This window comes from Topomyia yanbarensis, chromosome 2, assembly GCF_030247195.1.
Source record: "Topomyia yanbarensis strain Yona2022 chromosome 2, ASM3024719v1, whole genome shotgun sequence".
NCBI classification, from domain to species: Eukaryota; Metazoa; Arthropoda; class Insecta; order Diptera; family Culicidae; genus Topomyia; species Topomyia yanbarensis.
In genome coordinates this window covers 241,417,799-241,438,444 of record NC_080671.1, presented here as the reverse complement: position 1 = coordinate 241,438,444, position 20,646 = coordinate 241,417,799, and the positions used below count along the sequence as shown (strand labels likewise).

General features: G+C 44.5%; 1 protein-coding gene across 4 annotated transcripts in view; it reads left to right on the top strand.

The window, feature by feature from the left end:
- The window catches only part of LOC131682998 (conserved oligomeric Golgi complex subunit 7), a 615,369-nt gene that overhangs the window by 550,348 nt on the left and 44,375 nt on the right, over positions 1 to 20,646 (top strand). For 3 of the 4 annotated variants that reach the window (XR_009304311.1, XR_009304310.1, XR_009304309.1), the window contains exon 4: positions 2,738 to 3,304. The exons of the other annotated variant lie outside the window; for it this stretch is intronic. The gene's annotated coding sequence lies outside the window, so the exon portion shown is untranslated. The remainder of the gene's footprint in view (positions 1 to 2,737; positions 3,305 to 20,646) is intronic. 4 annotated transcript variants of the gene reach the window in all.

Here is a 20,646-nt window from a genome sequence, read left to right as displayed (position 1 = left end):
TCATATAATTGACATTCTCGTGTAATTCTGTACGCAAAAGTATAGTATGTAGTGGGTGAATTTATTAATTGTATAAAAGTTTGAAAATTTAGAAAATAATTCTTCTTCAGGTCTTCTGAGATTTTTTTCTTTAAATCTCTAAAAAACCGGTAGCACATGTCCAATTTATTTTTTTGTGTTAAAGAAATTTATGTTTAGATAAAACTACGCAACTTTCTAGTATATTCGATTAATGTATTCTGATCCGCCTTTGAGTTACAATGATGGGATCAAGTCTCCCCGGGGATCAAAGGTCTTCAGTCTCCCCTAAAGCATTTTTTGGGAACAACTGTCTTTTTTCTTAGTGAACGTATAAATGCAGGAACAACTTTTTTCACTTAAACTGCTATAATAAATGAACGAAATGCACCAAAGCTTCGAAATTTTGAGAAAAATCGTAAATTAGGCTTTAAATAAACTTTGAAAATTTGGTGCAATAAGTTTCAATGAAAAAAACGTTATGCTGAGGAAATAGGGTTAACGGATACATAAGGGACACATTTTTCACTTAAATTGCCATAACAAACGAACAAGATGCACCAAAGTTTCCAAACATCGAGAAAAATCGTTGATTAAGTTTTAAAATAAATGCTGAAAATCTGGAGCAGTTTTTGTGAATAGGAAAAAAAAGTTATCCAAAAAATAGTAAGGTGAACGTATAAATGTGGGACACTTCATTTTTTACTTAAACTGCCATAACAAACGAACGAAACGTACCAGAGCTTCCAAATTTCGAGAAACATCGTTGATTAAGTTTTCAAACAAACGCTGAAAATTTGGAGCAGTTTGTTCGCAAGAAAAAAAAAGTTATCCTGAAAAAAAACGGGGTGAACGTATAAATGTGGGACTCACTGTAGGGAGCAAAATATTTGTATTCAGTTTTCTGTGGTTCATTGACAGGCTGCCATATTCTGCATTTTCATAAAAAAATCAAGTCGATTCGTTGATTAGTTTTTGAGTTATCGTGTTCGTCAATTTCCAAAACGAGGTTTCTAGAAAAACGCTCTTAACCCGTGTCGGCCTGAGTGAAAGGATTCAAACTCATACCATTCATACGTTTTTAAATTATCGGCTTATTTCCAACTTTATTGGACTTGTACGGGTTTCTAGTTTTGATTTATTTATTGAAATGGCTGGAAATGTCTTGATGGCCGGAATTATTCCGTTGGACTGGTTCAAATCGGGTAAAAAGACACCAACTTCCTTTTACAACAACGTATACCTAATAAAACGTTATCAATTTGGAAACAATTAATGATATTCATGTAGCCCTTAAAAAGACATTATATATCATTGGAACTAGACCAAAAAAATGCATAAGTATTGATATCCAGACAAGTTCCTGAAGAGAGTTCCTACTGGAACCGGTTCGAAAATGGTCAATCACCTTTTTTCAATAGTGGCCATATGGATATCAAACTGCTTTGTTTTAGGACTCCTAAAAAGTCATTTAAAAGTGATTTTGGGACCACTGGCCATCCTGGGGACAGTTCCGGATAACCCCGGGGGAACTCTAGTACTGGCCAGATACAAAACCATACAAATACTGCCAATACGGATATCAAACTTCATGAATTTTAAAGACCAACACAGAAATAGTCGTTGTCAGTAATTTTGGAAACACCTGCCATTCTAGGGACAGTTCCGGATATCCCCGGGGAACCCTAGTACTGGCCAAAACCCTACAAATGCTGCTAATATGGGTATCAAACTTCCAGATTTTCAGATAAAGGGCAGAAATAGCCATTATAAGTAGTTTTGGACATATCTGCCATCCTGGGGACAGCTTCGGATATCCCCATACACAAAACAACACGAATACTGTTAATATTGTTATCAAACTTCACGGTTTTCAAAGACACACCCAGAAATAGTCATTGTCAGTAATTTAGGGAATACCTACAATCCTGAGGACAGTTCCAGATATCCCCGGGGCAACCCTAGTACTGGTCAGACACAAAACCATATGAATACTGGCATTGTTGGTATCACACTTCCTGTTTTTCTTAAACATGATCAGAAATAGTCATAAGTAATTTTAGAAATACCTGTTACCCTGGGGACAGTTTCGGATATGCCCGGGGGAACCCTAGTGTTCGTCCGCATTTTTTTGACGATCTGACCCAGTGACCCACCGGAATAACTCCGGCCATTTATACATTTCCAGCAATTTCAATAAATAAAACAAAGCTAGAAACCCGTACGAGTCCAATAAAGTTAGATGTAAGTCGAAACATTTAAAAACGAATGCATGGCATCAGTATGAATTTTTTCTTTCACGTAGGCCGACATGGGTTGAAGGGGTGTCCAACATGAAATTACGTCACGGAAAAAATGGCCGGGGTTAAAGCGGTGTCCAACATGAAATTGCATCACGGAAAAAAGGCTGCATTGGGTATTTTCTCTTGAAAATTTGGGTAGAAGTAGTTTACAGTGTATTGTTTACACTGTATTTTTATCGCTGTCATTTTTTCGGAAACTGTTTCCAATAGATTGAAATTTGCGCATATCTGCGCGAGGAATTCATGGCTGTTCAAAACAAAAGAAGTTCAGTTTTTGGTATTGAACCTCTAGAATAGACATTCTAGAGGCTCAATACTAAAAATTAAGCGGATAAAAAAGAAGTCGTTTTTTTGCGCACTACACCAGACGCCCCCCTTAAGAAAGTGTGGATTATAAGTGTTTGTTGTTTTTTTAGAATACTTTGGACATGTGTTAGAGGAATTAAGTCTGCAGTTGAATATCGAGTTGAAACAAATAATTACATTATTAAGGATACCACCGGAACAATATAACACAGCAAGTTCGGTTTCTAATATAAGATTAGTAACATCTATCAGACAGAAGCGAAACATCGTATCGTGTTAATTGATTTGTAATTGAAAATTTAAAAAATAAACAAAAAATGTAAAAAGGAATTGATGAACTACTATCAACGATAAATCCAAACATTTTTACAGGAATTTCGTTTTCTTGTGCATTTTTTCCGAAAAAAAATTAAAAGGTTGTGTACAGGGCACGACCACGGTGACATTAAAAATGTAGTTTTTTTTCAAGAGCGGGCAAATGAATATTATCTATCACAACTATCGACTCACGTTCTAGCTCACTCTCCTGTTCCCATATGCTACAATTTGCTATACATCCATCTAGCTGGTCTGTTCAGAAAATATATTCAAAAGGAAAGCTCCATATTGAGAACTGTGATGAGGAAGCCCGCGCTCACAAACGGAAATATTAAGTTTCTCCACGAAATATGAAATAGGTAAATAATATTTGGGTTAAGTATTTCTAGATCGATTAATGGCCGAACAAATAAAATTATTTGATAAATTATATAAACGTTTGCACTACCAGTTAAAACGGGTTTTGATGCTGGTGACATTTTTTTGTTTTTTTTTATATAACTAAGTTTATTTAGGCCCAAATATGGTAGATTATCGAGGCCGATGATTCATTTTTTAAGGCACATCGCACGTGTTAGTGGGGAAAGAGGAAGCCGTAGAGGATTGCTCCCCTCTTATGTTAGTGTAGGAAGTGGGATACATATTGTAAAATTGACATTCTCGTTGGCTGGTTGATTATTGTGGGGGATATGCGCAATTTATTGTAGTGGTTTCCATCCTACAATCGCAGGGGCGAGGGGAGGGTCGATATTTCGGATGATTATCGGCACTCCCATGCAGTCATGATGTTCTTGTGACATTTGTCATAATGTTCTGGATGGACGGTTATCAAGAAAGGTATGCATCGTAGACTCGTGAAGCAATGCCATATTGTAGATACAGGGAGAAGTTGACGAGGTTCTACTGTGAATGAGAGGGGAAATTTATTAAACTTGGACATCAATAGTTTTCAAAAAGGTGTAGATAAGAAAAATGTAGGGGTGGTCACGGCTTGCCAGAACGTCCCGGACTGGCACATAGGGTGATCTACCTCGGGCCCGAAGGGAATCTATTAGTTGGGACCTGGCAACACGGTACTCTGCGCACAGCCAAACAACATGCTCGATGTCGTGATAGCCGTTTTCAACACAATGATTACTGTCAGCAAGTCCTATATGACGGAGATGCGCATCAAACGAGTAATGGTTGGACATGAGCCTTGGTATCGTTCGAATAAAGTCCCGGTTCACATCCAAGACCTTAAACCAAGCATTCGTTGATACCTTCGGGATAATAGAATGTAGCCACCGTCCTAGATGCCCATTGCTCCATGAAGTTTGCCAACTTTCGAGCGTCCTCTGACGAGAGATACTGAAAAATTCATTGAAGAAAATTGGTCTTTCGTAGGTGTCGCCACCTTGGCTAAAGAGTCCGCCTTCTCATTGTCCGCAATAGAACAATGTGACGGAACTCAAACCAAGGTAATCTGGTAAGATTTTTCAGATAAAGCACTTAGATATTCCCGTATTTTCCCCAGGAAATACGGCGAGTGCTTTCCAGTCTTCGCCGCACGGATGGCCTCAATGGAGCTGAGACTATCCGAAACGATGAAGTAATGGTCTGCGGGCAGGGTGTCAATGATCCCGAGAGTAGACCGAATGGCAGCTAATTCTGCAACGTAAATTGAAGCAGGATCATTGAGTTTGAATGAGGCAGCAAGATTTTCGTTGAAGATACCGAAGCCTGTGTACCCGTCGAGAATTGATCCGTCAGTGTAGAACATTTTGCCGCAGTCGACTTGATGGTATTTATTATAGAAAATATTTGGGACCACTTGTGGGCGAATGTGATCCGGGATTCCACAAATCTCTTCCTTCATGGATGTTTCGAAAAATACAGTTGGAGCAGAAGTATCTAAGAGATGAGCGCGATTAACGTTATACGAAAATGAATTGATGTTCTGTGCCATGTAATCGAAGTACAAGGACATGAATCGGGTCTGAGAATTAAGTTCGACAAGCCTTTCGAAATTTGCAATCACCAATGGGTTCCAAATATCGCATCGATACGAGAGGTCCTAAAATCGATTTTTAGTGGAAGGACGCCCGCCAGCACTTCTAAACTCATCGTATGGGCCGAGTTCATACAACCCAAGGCAATACGCAAACAGCGATACTGGATTCTCTCTAGTTTAATGAAATGTATGCTCGCAACGGAGCGAATGCAGAAACATCCGTACTCCATCACTGATAATATAGTTGTTTGGTACAGCCTGATTAGGTCTCCTGGGTGGGCACCACACCATGTTCCGGTTATTGTATGGAGAAAGTTGATCCTTTGTTGGCACTTCTGTTTCAGATACCTAATGTGACATCCCCAGGTACCTTTAGAGTCGAACCAGACCCCGACATATTTGAATGTTGAAACCTGAGCAATAGTTTTATCCATTGACTGAAGCTGTAGTTTCGCTGGTTCACGCTTCCTTGAAAATACGACTAGCTCAGTTTTCTCCGTAGAGAACTCGATACCCAGCTGGAGAGCTCAAGCAGACAAATTGTCCAAGGTATTTTGCAGTGGTCCTTGCAAGTCGACGGCCTTGGGACCTGTAATAGATACCACACCGTCATCTGCAAGTTGCCTTAGCGTGCAGGAATTGACAAGACATTCGTCAATGTCATTCACATAAAAATTGTAGAGAAGAGGGCTTAGACATGAGCTCTGGGGAAGGCCCATGTAGCTAAATCGTGATGTCGCTAAATCACCATGCGAGAAATGTATTTGTTTTTCAGACAACCGATTTAGCAAAAAGTGATTTAAAATTGGTGAAAGACCATGCTGGTGCAACTTCTCATAAATAATGTTGATAGAAACTGAATCGAAAGCCCCCGTAATATCCAAGAATACTGATGCCATCTGCTCTTTGTTAGCATATGCCATTTGAATTTCTGTTGAGAGCAACTCAAGGCAATCGTTCGTCCCTTTGCCTTTGCGGAAGCCAAATTGTGTATCTGACAATAAGCCATTTGCTTCGACCCAATTGTCGGGCGAAACAAGATCATTTTCTCGAATAACTTCCGGATACAGGATAGCATTGCAATCGGTCGATACGAGTTGTGGTCGGAGGCTGGTTTTCCTGGTTTTTGGATGGCGATGACACTCACTTGCCTCCAATCATGTGGAACAATGTTACCCTCAAGAAACTTATTAAATAAATTCAACAAGCGTTTCTTGGCAGAGTCTGGTAGATTCTTCAACAAGTTGAATTTGATTCTGTCTGGCCCTGGAGCTTTATTGTTACATGACAAGAGAGCAAGTGAGAACTCCACCATCGAAAACGGTGTTTCGTTCGCGGTATTGTAAGGCGACGCGGCGCGGTAGATTTTCTGTGCCGGGACGGAATCCGGACAAACCTTCTTGGCGAAATCGAATATCCAACGGTTTGAATATTCCACGCTATCGTTAGTACTGTTTCGGTTTCGCATACGTCGGGCCGTGCCCCAAAGAGTGCTCATCGCTGTTTCTCTTGTTAACCCGTCGACAAACCGGCGCCAGTAACTGCCTTTCTTAGCTTTCATTAAATTTTTCATTCGCTTTTCTAATATCGCGTACAGTTGATAGCTAGCGACTAACCCGTGATTCCGGAAGGCTTTATACGCGGCAGCCTTCTCCGCGTACACGTCTGAGCACTCTTTGTCCCACCGCGGATTGGGAGAACGTTTTTGAGTGTTCCCGTCGGGTACTCGTTTCGTCTGAGTTTGAATCGCGATATCGAGAATCGAGTTGGACAAAAACTTATACTCTTCCTCCGGGGGAAGTACCTGTGTTAAATCGATAGTTTTGGATATCTCAGCAGCATAGCTCTTCCAATCAATGTTTCGTGTGAGGTCATAGGAAACATTGATTGGTTCCGAAGGTCTTGAACGAGTGGTGATTGCAATCACACTCGGCAGGTAGTGACTACCGTGGGGATCAGATATTACCTTCCACTTGCAATCTAACTGTAGTGATGTCGAGCCCGGAGATATGTCCAGTGCACTTGCTTGCGCTGGTGGTCTAGGAATCCGTATCATTTCCCCTTGTATTCAGAATTGTCATATTGAAGTTGTCACAAAGGTCTTGAATTGTCGAGGATAGATTATCGTCGTACAGACATCCCCACTCTGTACCGTGAGAGTTAAAGTCTCCAAGAAGCAGGAGGAGCGAGGGAAGGTGTTCAATCACGTTGGAGAATCTTCGATATCCCATCATGGCCCTAGGAGGAATGTAAATAGAAGCAATGCAAAGATCTTTGCCTTTGATTGTTGTTTGACAAGCGATAACTTCAATGCCTGGCGTCGAAGGGAGATTGATTCGATTGAAGGAGTAGCACGTTTTGATCCCTAAAAGTACCCCTCCATATGAGTCTTCTCGATCCAAGCGGATAATGTTAAAATCGTGGAAGTTGAGGTTTATATTAGAAGTAAGCCATGTGTCACATAGGGAAAAGGCATCACAATTATTGTAATCTAGTAAGTGCTTTAATGAATCAATTATAGGGATAATACTTCTGCAGTTCCACTGTAAAACAGTGATCAGATCCGTGATTCCGTCTAATAAGTTAGCCATTGAAGGATACGATCGCTGCAAGGAGGGGCCATTGTTCAGTCAACTGTTTTAAAAATGTTCTTACCGTTGGTAGAATAGCAATCAGCAAGCTTTTCAGAGGATCAGTAATGTTGAAAGCTGTGAATCTCCAGTCCACAATGTCAGAGAATTTAAGGAATCCCGTTTTAGGTTGAGTTTCTGACTGTAAAATGGGAGCACTTTGGATTTTTGGTGCCCGGGGAGTGCTGGGAACTCCTGGTTGTATCTCAATTTCCCAAAACCAGGAGGTATTATCTTCGGATTTGTGGCAGCACTTCCAGTTGATGAATTATTTTTATTTTGTACCCTTGTTTGGGACAACCTAGGACCCTTACGAGGAAGTTCAGGTGAGTTTTGATTAGGTCTTTTCCTAGAGTTTCCAAGCAGAACCGTAGAATGCCCCTCGCAAGGGTCGTTAGAGGCGTTATCGTCAGTTGGCAAGAGAACGAATGGGTTTTCGGAGGTAAGTGGGACAGCTCTTTTAAGCATTTCTGCGTAAGAGCGTCTGGAGCGATCTTTGGCGGATCGCTTCAGTTTATCCGCGCGAAGTTTGTACGTTGGGCATGTCAAAAGTTCATGCGGATTCTCCCCACAGTAAACACACTTATCAGCGGGCCTACTGAAAGTATCATCCGCATGGCGTTCCCCACATTTACCGCACCGTTGCTTATTGCTACAGTAGGTGGCCGTGTGACCTAGCTGCTTGCAATTGGAACAATTCATAACCCGCGGTACAAACAGCCGCACAGGTAGACGAGCTCCTCCCATGTCAACGTAGCTCGGAAGTGCAGATCCGGCGAAGGTTACGCGAAACGAGTCTGATGGATAGTAATTCCCATCTTCGATGGACTTTGAGTGCAATTACTTGCACTCCAAAATCTTAACTCATTGAAGGTTGGGGTCCTTAAAGCGGCCAGCCCCATCATTCATCAGATCATCGACAGTTAGACCCGCATCACTTACAACACCGTCGATCTCCACATCACGAGAAGGGATGTAGACCCCATACTCCAGCGTAGAGGCTATTGCTAACGATACCATTGGCCTGTTTTAAGTCAGTAACGACTACGCGCAGTTTACTTGACTGAACCTTTTTAATCTCGGTTACGGCCGAGTAATGTTTTGTCAGCTCCCGTGCAACAGTTATGCTGTTTAACGGTTTGTTTTTGGGCCGAAAGTATACCACCCAAGGACCAGCGGATCCATCCTGGTAAACCTTGACTCGGGGGGCTGTGAGACATTGGGGGAAAGTGGGGGAAGTGGATCGCCCATAACATCATCTGTCTCCGAATCAGATACACGTTCCTCTTCCCCATAATATTCGTCTTCGGTGGGTGATCCTTCCGTTTGTTCCATTTTGTAGCGGGAGCAACACGCTCGACCGCACTATTTTACTTAAATCAAAATAAAAAATCAAAAACAATAATAAAAACTACAAGGGACAGCCCTATGGGGTTGTACAAATTGCAGACGTAGGACTGCAATATGTGAAATATTTAATTTCTTATTACATTTGGATTAATAATTAATCAAACATTTCTTTCTACAGTTCCTTCATGAATCAAACCGTCTTGCTCCTCTGGTAATTTTATTTACAATGAGCGATCGAAGCCGATTAAAGAAAGCAGACAGAAAACTGTGATGGAAAACCGAACTAATATCTGGAACTGATTTAAAATTTAAAAAAAAATTCTATTGTGTGCGGTAAACAACCAGACCGATGCTTAAAAATCATGTTTTAGACAGTACAGTCACAGTTCTTGTATAGGACAATCTTTATAGTTTTATTTTGACGTTATTGTAATTTTCCTAAAGTACACATAAATGTAGCGAATGCAGTGGTCTTAATCATATATCGAAGCAGAACATATACAAGAATCGAAAATAGTTTTATGGATGGCATTTTTTGCAGCGATTTTTTGAGTAACAGTGCATCCATTCATAAATAGGATTTGTAGTACCTATGCATTAGTAGAATAAAAGTGGGATAGGTTGAGTGGAAATTAATCTCGTGGAATCAATAAATTGATGAAACGTTAATAATAAACCTTCGTTGCACTTTCTACTATCCATTCGCGTGAATTTGTTGCTAAGAAAGTTTTCGTCTTCTTAGCCTGTCATGGAGACGACAACGCAAAGAAAAACCGAAAGCTTTCACTTCGCGCAACGAAAGCTCAGATTTCTATCATACACGCAACACTTGGATATACCTACACATTCGTCTCAAACAATAAACCCAAGCGAACGGTGTACCCTGCTTGAATCAAAAAGCTGTGCCAGTACATCGTGTCCGTACACGAATGGAAGATACGCACCAAGCAAAATGAGTCAACGCTGGTGATGATGGGTGGTGCGAAAGAGACAACCTCTGCTACACTGGCTGTGGGAGCATGCAGCGCAGTGCTCTGCTCTGCCTGCTGTCCAAGAGTTAACTGAGCTTGCCCGACCAAATCTGCTCTTTAAATAGTCGATGGTGACGTCATTCATAGAAGCGTTGCGCGTTAGGTACATAAATCTGTCGTGCCAGACTAGGGAAGCGCAGCCTTCTGTGTACAAATGCGTGATATTTTAACTATGTTGAACATTATTTAAAATTTTAATGCCATTATACCAAAAATCTTTGGGTTTATCTATTGGAATCTATTCTTAGAAGTATTTCTGAGCGATATGCGCAAAAAAAATGAAAATTTACCGTAAGATGGCTGAATCATAAGCGTTTAAAATTGGACCACTCTTCGTTACATACCATTTTTTGTTGAATTTGCAACGTGCACCCCCATATCGAAAACAAAGACGTAGTCCTACGTCAAAAAATCGATAAGAAGTAAAAAACGAAACACTTCACCAGTTGGTTTCTGACGAGCTGGTAGGTGAATTGATCCTTCGTTTCTTTTATCCGTCACCCGCGTGACCTTCACACAGTAGAGACCTGGTATGGCTCGTCTAAACAAAGCCGTCTTTCAGGCAAGAAAACTGTTTTGTACCGCACTAATTTTTCACTACTACACACAATTTAACGTTTATAATGTTTATAATGTTTGTACTCCAGCCCTTGCTGGGATAAACACTTTCACCGATATCGCCCAACTCAAGGTAATGTTACAACAAACAACGCGCGTGTGTAAACTGAAAGGGCGCACGGTTACGAATGACATTTTTCTTGTTATTAATTATTATAACGTGTTATAACTCTGTAGTGTAAACATAATATTATTAAACCTGTTCCAGTTTGAAACTAAAACAATGAAAAGCAGCTTCAAAACTGGAAATTTATTCTTATTAATATAGGTATAGGTTCACAAATTCAATAATTAACTCACATTATAGTGATTCTTCTCTCACTTGCCGAAAGACAATTTTCAACAAATCCGCCTGTTTTCAGATTCCTATTTTGAAACACAAACGGATTAGAAACAGATTGAAACTTCAACTAATATATCTATTTGCAGAATTCATTTGTTTTTGTTAGATTATCTAATTGCATCTAGAAATCATTTAATCATTGGACAACACACTTACTCACAGTGCGTGGTGAATATGTGCGACGTGGGTGGGTACAGTTAACACATCAAATTTTAATTCCATGCAACTTCACACAGAATTGGTGCATCTGTTTGTTCTATCGGGATGTGTTTTTTTTTATTTTTACAATGGAGAAGACCTTTATGTCCTAGCCCAGTACACGTGCTATTGATGGGTCCAATCTACCACACGGGGTGCACTGGGGGCGTGTCGGACTCGAATGGTGACCAGCCATTAATACCGACTAAACTCCATTGGGCTCCGGCATCATTCCTCCCAGGAACTACCTCTCGGTATTACTTCTGGGGGGATGGCTGTACTAAATGTACTCATTCGCTCTCACTCACGCGTTCATACATCCTGTATGAGGCTTACTTGGGTGCTCTCTCAATCGCACTTTGATTCACTCTCAAACACTCCCACATGAGGCTGACTTTTGTGCTCACCTTTTACGTTCCATGCGAGGCTGACTTGTGTGCTCACCTTACTCATTCCTTGCTAGGCTTACTTTTGTGCTCGCCCCACCCATACCATGTGAGGCTGACTTGGGTGCTCACCCTATCACCTGATTCACTCTCAATCGTGCCACTCTATTGTACCTTTGTCACTCCCCCTGGCATCCCATGTGGGACATTTTTCTTAGGCCCCACTTCTGACATACCATGCGAGGCTGACTTGTATGCTCACCTTTTTCATTCCTTGCTAGGCTGACTTTTGTGCTAGCCTCTACCATACCTGTGAGGCTGACTTTTATGCTCACCCTTAACATGCCGTGTGAGACTGACTTGGATGCTCACCCTTTCACTCCTCTGCCACGCCATGAGGCATCGATAGCTAAGTTCCAACATACTACGCTACGACCCTCCCGTCTTGGCATGAGGCAGTCCACTTATACGCCTATACATTCACTCTTCTGTCTTGCTTCGGGGTGGCTGGGTTTACCCCTTACGCGGTTGCCATTCGCTGCGCCAAACCTGCCTCGGCATGAACAGACCATTCACTCCCTTTTTTTTGCGCTTGGCCTTTTTCGCTCCAGCTAACCAATCACTAGTTAGCCGTGCCCGTCGGCTGTTGTTCGGTTCGCCAAATTACCTGTAGCCTACTGGCAATCTGGATGGTAGCAGCCGAGACTGCGTTCCACTTCTCCACCGATTGACACATCCGCTGAATAAGGGTATCAGGGGTTGTGTCCCAGCCACGGACGTCAAGCATTGCTCTTCTTTCGACGTCGAACCGATGACATACGAACAGTATGTGTTCGGCAGTTTCATCTACACCTGGCCAGTCCGGGCAGACTGGGACCTCCGCGTGCCCGAACCTGTGGAGGTACTGACGGAAACAGCCATGGCCTGACAGGAATTGTGTCAGGTGGAAGTGAACTTCCCCATGGGGTCTTCCCACCCAGCTCGATATGCTAGGTATTAGCCGGTGGGTCCACCTACCTTTCGAGGAGTTGTCCCACTCACGCTGCCATCTGGCGACCGAGGTCACCCTGGTGCGCTCGCGGGCTCCCCTATTTCCACGTAGCTCAAAGCACTCCTCATCTTCCCGAATGACCAGCCCGACTGGCATCATGCTCGCTATCACGCAGGATGCATCGTGTGATACCGTGCGGTAGGCAGATATCACTCTGAGGCACATCACGCGGTAGGTGCTCTCCAGTTTCTGTAGGTAACTGGTTACCCTCAGTGCTTTTGACCATGACGGTCCGCCGTACCTGAGGATAGATACGGCAACGCCTCCCAGTAACCTACGTCTACTGGCGCACACCTTTGAGCTGTTGGACATCATTCTCGATAGAGCCGCAACAGCAATCGACGCTCTCTTGCACGTATAGTCGACATGGCTGCCGAAGGTCAGCTTGTCGTCTATAATGACTCCGAGAGACTTCAGACTTCGCTGTGAAGTGATCGCGACTTCTCCCACATGGATAACTGCATGTTGTGCCGACTTGCGGTTGTTGACGATAACTACCTCCGTCTTATGATGAGCGAGCTCCAGGCCTCTCGCGCGCATCCATTCCTCCACCGTGCTAATCGCGTGTTCTGCGGTTAGTTCTACCTCAGGAATTGACTCCCCGTAGACCTCCAAGGTTACGTCGTCGGCAAAGCCGACGAGCTTGACCCCAGGAGGGAACTTCAGTCTCAGAACCCCGTCATACATGAGGTTCCATAGCACCGGGCCTAGGATCGAGCCCTGCGGGACTCCGGCGGTAATCGGAACCCTTTTCTGACCGGCATCGGTCTCGTATAGCAGTGCTCGGTTTTGGAAGTAACTTTCCAGGATCCGGTACAGACCCACCGGTAGGCTAAGCCGGTGTAACGAGAGCGCGATGGCATCCCAGCTTGCGCTGTTGCATGCGTTCTTCACGTCAAGTGTCACTAACGCACAGTATCGAATACCTCGCCTTTTTCGTTGGATCGCTATCTCGGCAGTATTTATCACTGAGTTGAGAGCGTCCACTGTGGACTTACCCTTCCGAAAGCCTTGGTTGCTTGACAGACCGTCCGTACCTTCCGCGTACGGGGTTAGCCTGTTGAGGATGATCCTCTCAAGCAGTTTGCCAGTCGTGTCGATCAGACAGATTGGCCTGTACGCCGATGGGTCGCCTGGCGGCTTCCCGGGCTTCGGCAACAGCACCAGTTTCTGCCTTTTCCATCTATCGGGGAAACGGCACTCGTCAAGGCATCTCTGCATAGCTAGCCTGAACATGTTCGGGTTCGCTATGATCGCTGCCTTGAGAGCGTTGTTTGGAACTCCATCCGGCCCTGGAGCTTTGTTCATTGCTAGGGATTTAGCCACAGCGAGTAGTTCTTCATTCGTCACTGGAGCCACCATTTCGACCGTGCCCGCACTGTCTCGTAGTGCAGGTGGCCAGGGGCTTGTGGCTCGAGATGGGAAGAGTACTTCGATAATCGTTGCCAACCGGTCCGGAGACCGTTCTGGGGGTGAGGTGCCCCCTTTGGTCCTGGTCATCACAATCCGGTAGGCGATTCGCGCTGGCACTCTCGCACAGGGTGTCGAAATACGCTCTCTTGCTGCTTTTAATAGCCTTGTTAAGGGCCAATTTCGCAGCTCGAAACACTTCACGGCGGTTCTCTCTTGCATCCTCGGTGCGAGCCCTTTGCATCCTACGTCTAGCTCTGAGGCAGGCTGATCGTAGAGCTGCAATCTCGGCACTTCACCAGTATACCGGGCATCTACCGTTTCTTGGCAGTGTTTTTCTCGGCTTAGTGGCGTCGCACGCGCGTGGTAGAACAGCTACCAGCGCATCCCCGCTTAGACTGTCGGTGTTGGCCTCCAGCCCCAGGGCCGCGGTGAAAGCTTCGCTGTTGAAGTGATTGGACTTCCACCCGCGTACCTGACAGGGATCTCCCGCCCTCGGATGCTGCACACCATAGTTGATCTTAAAGCGGATTGCTAAATGATCGCTATGGGTGTAGCCTTCGTCTACCCTCCATTCCATGCCTGGAGCCAGACTCGGGCTGGCAAATGTTAGGTCAATCCACGCCTCCACTCCGTTTCTACGGAATGTACTAGCGGAGCCATTATTAGCTAGCACAGTATCGAGTTCCGCAAGCGCTTCCATTAGCGCTTGACCCCTGCTATTTGTACAGCGGCTGCCCCACTCCACTGCCCAAGCGTTAAAGTCTCCCGCTATGACTACCGGTTTCCGACCCACTAGGTCCGACGAGAGCCTGTAGATCATCTGGTAGAACTGTTCTATTGGCCACCTTGGTGGGGCGTAGCAGCTGCAATAGAACACACCATTGATCTTGGCAATCGCCACACCCTCGGCGGAGGGGTGTATTACCTCTTGAACCGGGAACCGTCCGGTTGTACAGATTGCCACCATTCCAGACCCGTCCGACACCCAATTGCCGTTGCCGGCAGGGATGCGGTACGGGTCTGATAAGAGGACGACATCTGTCCTCGACTCCGAGACCGACTGCCACAGCAGCTGTTGGGCTGCTGCACAATGGTTAAGATTTAGCTGTGTGACGTTCACGGCTTCTTCTTATTTAACTCACCGAAGGGACACGAAGGTCCGCCCATAGCATGTTTATGGGCTTGCTTCTTAGCGGTGCAGATAAGGCACTTGTGTGCCTTAGTGCACCCCCGCTCTTTATGTCCCTCCTCGCCGCAGTGACGACATAGTTTGCTCCTATCTATGCCTTTGCACTCGTATGCTTTGTGGCCGGACTCAAGGCACCGATAGCACATATCCACTGAAGGCGGCTGGGGTATACTAATAGGGCATACCGACCAGCCGATCTTCAGCTTCCCTTTCTCGGTTACCTTTTTGGCATCCGCCTTCAGTAGCCTGAGGTAGGCTACTTGGGTGCCAGAGGGTCCATCTCTCAATCGCACAGAGGCCCGCTCGATTGTGACGTCGCAATGCTCCTTAACGGCTGCGACGACGTCTTCTGCGGTCGTGAACTCGTCCAAGTGCTTGCACTGGAGAGTCATTTCCGCCCCTAGCGACCTGACTTGGGCGTCTTCACCAAGGACCTCTTGGGCCAAGGCCTTGTATACCGCACTAGATTGTGCGCCTCGCTTCAGCACCAGAAGCATTCCTCCCGTGTTGGTGCGTCTCACGCTAGGCACATCTTGCCCAAGGGCCGAAAGGCTTTCGGCCGCCTTCATCGACTTTAGGATATCGGCATATTTGTCCTTGTCGGTTTTCAACCACAAGGCCTCGCCTCTGTCCTTGCCTTCTTCGCGGGCCGCGGTACCTCCGGTGTCGGTGCCGGCTTCTTCCTGGTGACCAGCGTCCAGGGGTTTGGGCCCCCCTGCCCCTGTCGCGCCGGGTTGCTTGTACCAACACTCTGCTCAGCGAGGTCACTCTCGCCCTCGCTTACCTCGCCCAAACGGCGTTTGACCTTAACGGTTGCACGCCGTGTGGTGTCGCTTTTTGCACCCTCGCCTGGCGACTTCCTAGGGCGCTTCGCATTCGACGCCGTCTTGCGATTGCCCTTGCCCTTGCCTTTTCCCTTCGAGGGGAACTCGGCCGCCGCTTCAAGCGACGTGGCTGCTCCATAGAAGGTGAAGGGCACTTTCTGAGTGCCCGTATCGACCTTCTCTTTTCCCTCCTTCTTGGAGGCCACTGTCTGGGTTTCTCTGTCGGACTTCTCCCGACATTCCACCCTCTTGGCATAAGCCTGCTGTTTCTGTCTTGCGACACGAACAGTTTTTCGGAGTTCCAGGAGACTCTGTTTTAACTCCTTGCTTATGTTTTGCTTTGCGCTAGTGTACTCGATTATTGCATCGAGCTGCTCCACCACTTTGCGCATCGCAGATAATTTCCCGTCCGGTGCGTTGGTAGGGCTATTGCCTACCGCTGCTGGGGGGTCACTGGTGCTTTCAGTTGCAGCACTCATCGCTCCACTACTCTCCCCACGGGGGGGGGAGACCTCGCCAAACCACCTCTAGCGAAGGGGTTTGGCACCTCCGACTGTTTATTTTTATTTTTTGTTAACTCCATGTAAAATCCCACGAGTCGCGCGAGAAATAAATGTCCGCCACGCCAGAGCTCCGCATTAACGTAGAAAGGGACGCTTACTGTGGGGGTTGCCCAGGTACCCCACAGGCTCCGTTAACGATCGAGCATCTTTTTCACCCCCTCGATCACTCATCCCTCGGCACGGGTCGCTTCACGCCTTGGAATTGGGGTTATGACCTACCTTGCTTTACGTGGTGACCTCGGCCCAGATCATCACAACCATCCTCCTTTACCAGGGCTTTGGACCTGTAGCTCTGGTTCTCAATAGTTCCATGTACGTATATTATTACAGACGTGCCACTATTGAGATCCGTCATTCGCTAGCGGAGTTAAATCGGGATGTGTATAACGGTCGATTTGTCCTTCAGGTCACTGTATAGCGAGCTTAAAACCTGTTGGCGAACAAACTGCAGCATACAGAAGGAACCTACGAGATCTTATTGTTTCCTGCAACATAAACTCATGGTAGCTTTTGTTGCATGATCACACCGCATTTCTTACCGGTTAGCCTTTCTATCGTGGCAAATATGCTGCGGTTAGTGTTTAGCGGGGACAACTGTTAGGTTACGCTAGATTTTAACCAACCGTAGGGAATAGCACTACCCAGGCCCGTGCGCAGAAAATGCTCATGGGGAGGGTTTTGATTTTTCTACGTTTCTTATAAAAGAAAGGGTAAACTTTGACGACTTTTTACATGATTTCTAGTATATTGAAATTTTTACGTGAACTAATTTCACAAAATTTGGAGTATTAGTCGTGGAATCATTCTTGCTCCGTGCACTTTTCATGAAATATCCAGCTGCTAGCGACCAAGAATAGATACAAGCTGTAGATACAAAAAAAATATTAGGACCTCGAACATCGTTATTCATTTGATACGGTTCAGTGTGATGTCTGGATAGAAAACGAAAACTGCGCTGAGCGCCACAAATTGTGTTCGTGATATAGTTTACAGAACAAGATACCGCGAACCAGTAACACTTTTATGATCCAGTTCGACTTATCAAGTTATAACGAGTAAAAAACCGATAGTAACAAAAAATAACAGATCGCGACAAGGCGAAAAGAAATTACGAATACCACTCCACGTGTCAAATTTGAAAGTAAGCTCTAGAATAAAATATCACCATAAGGTCCTGAAATTATAATCATAAATCACACAACTCGTGACAAAAATAGCAAAAATTGTCACTAAGATCCTGAAATCATGAACATAAATAAAAATGAATCCCTACTCGTGACTAAAATATTACAACATGAAATTATGAAAACCATGACAAAGTTCTTGCAGTCATGGACATAAATCACATTACTCGTTAATGAAATATTCAAAATCGTGACTAGGATCCTGAAATTATGAGCATGAATCATTTTACTCATGACTGAAATCTCACGATAACGTGAATAGCAATTACGAAAATCGCAACAAAGATCATGAAATTATGAACATAATCCCGCTACCATGGCATAAAAATCGGATAGTAAACTCATAAATAAAATAGCACGGTAACGTCATACGAAATCATAAAAATCGGGAATTAGCTCCGGAAATCATCAAAATCGCTTGGCTGTCGGATGTGTATTCCCAAATTATGAACAAGACTCATAACTAAATCTGAACATGTCCAGCGAACAACAGTAACCCAACCAAACATTTGAATATAACGCCATGTATATAGTCGGGACGATCTAGTTTTGTGGAAACACAAATTGTTTCATGGATACGAGGTTTATTACTCATAGTTTCAGGAACTTGGTCACGGTTTCCGTAAATCGTTCAGTTCACGAAATAGCTATCATTTTTTCATGAATTTGTGATCGGATTTTTTCCGTGTAGGCACTACTTCAGTGGGGATTGTACTCATGCTCTTTTTATTTTGCGTTCATCGTTCATGTTTTTTCCATTGATGTTTTTTTCTTGTTTGCTGTCCAACCTTCTCGGTATATCTGACCTGCTCAGATCTGCTGCAAATGTCGTCATCTGTTGAGACATGAGCCGATCCAGAGATGTCGACCATAATGATTTACATCTTTTTACAACCACTTTCGCAGGGTTTCTTATCCTTCTTAGCTGTCAGTCACTCCGATGGAGAAATCATCGGCAATAAATAATAATAACGATATCTTGATTTTCTCTGACATTATGCTTTTTCCTTATATCACTTTGTTAGTCCGCTGACGGACCTTTGCTGTGAAGCTGATCTACTCACAACTAGTGCTAATAGTGCCAAAAGTTACCGCAGCACCGTTCCCCCTGGTAAAGACTGTTAGACACCACCCTCCCCTGCATATATTGCTTGAAGCGATTCGAGTGAAGCATGACTGCAATGCTTCTGACACCGTCAGCTATAATTTTAGAAAAGCCAACTATAATAGCATTATTGACTTCCTGTCGAATATCCACTGGACTGAAATTCTCGACAATGATGATGTCATCGTTGCAGTGCAGACCTTCTCCAATGTTATGAGCTATGCTATCGATCGCTATGTACCCAAAGGAAGTGGCCTTCAATCTAAGCACCCAGCGTGGCACACTGCCGAGCTGAGACGGTTAAAAGCGACTAAAAGAGCCGCTCTGAAGAAGTACTCCAAGTTTGGGGGCTACGTGTTGCGACAACACTACGTTCATGTTAACCAAGTCTATAAAAAGACATCGAAGCGTTGCCATGCCGATTACTTGCGAAACGTGCAACGTAAGTTGAAGTCCGAAGCTAAAACATTCTGGAAGCATGTAAACGAGCAAAGAAAGGAATCCGGGTTGCCTTCAACGATGAGCTATGGAGGACGTATGAGCTCTAGTTTACAGGAGATCTGCCAACTATTCTCTGAAAAGTTCGCGAGTGTTTTCTCCAACGAGAAACTGACACCGACCCAGGCTTCACGCGCGGCTCTCAATGTACCTCAATCATACCAGTCTTTGAACTCTATCAATATCGACAATAATATGGTACAACTGGCGATTAGGAAAACGAAGGCTTCAACCTCGGCAGGCCCAGATGGTATACCAACTATTATTCTAAAAAATGCTCTGCCGGTCTAATTGAACCTCTTTGTCATCTGTTTCAATTGTCGCTAACAACCGGAGTATTTCCCGAACTCTGGAAATCCTCCTTCATGTTTCCAGTTCACAAAAAAGGTGATAAAAAGGTAGTTGACAACTACCGTGGTATCACAGCGCTAAGCGCAGTTCCTAAGCTGTTTGAAATGGCTGTGTTGGAGCCCATCTCCAGCCACTGCAAACAGTATATCTCTGAGACTCAGCATGGATTTATGCCGAAACGTTCAACATCTACGAATCTTCTGTCGTTCACAACATATGTTACAGATGCTATGTCGGACGGCCTTCAAACTGACGTTATCTACACGGACCTTTCAGCTGCTTTTGACAAGATAGATCACGCTATTGCAGTGGCAAAATTGGATAGACTTGGCTTTGGTACTAATATTCTTCGTTGGATGCAATCGTATCTCAGTGATCGTCGTCTAGCAGTCAAGATAGGTGATTGTGTATCCGAAGAGTTCTTTGCTTCATCTGGTATTCCGCAAGGCAGCCATCTCGATCCATTGATTTTCCTTCTGTATTTCAACGACGTTAACTTTTGTTTAGAAGGACCACGGTTGTCTTTCGCCGACGACCTCAAGTTATACCATAGCATCCGGAATACTGATGATGCAGCTTTCCTTCAACGCCAACTGGAAACCTTCGCGGAATGGTGCGAGATCAACCGAATGACCCTGAACCCCAAGAAATGTACGGTCATTACGTTCTCGAGGAAAAAAACGCCAATTCGATTCGATTACTGTCTAGCTGAATCCACAATTGACAGAGCGAATTGCGTCAAAGATCTCGGAGTTTTTCTCGATGAACAACTGACGTTTAAACAGCATATCAGCTATATTGTCGCAAAGGCATCACGCTGTTTGGGGTTCATAATGAGAATATCTAAGCACTTTTCAGATATTGACTGCTTGAAATCTCTCTACTGCTCACTCGTTCGATCAACTCTGGAATATTGTTCAGTTGTGTGGAACCCTCATTATCTCAACGGTGTCCATCGAATTGAGACAGTACAG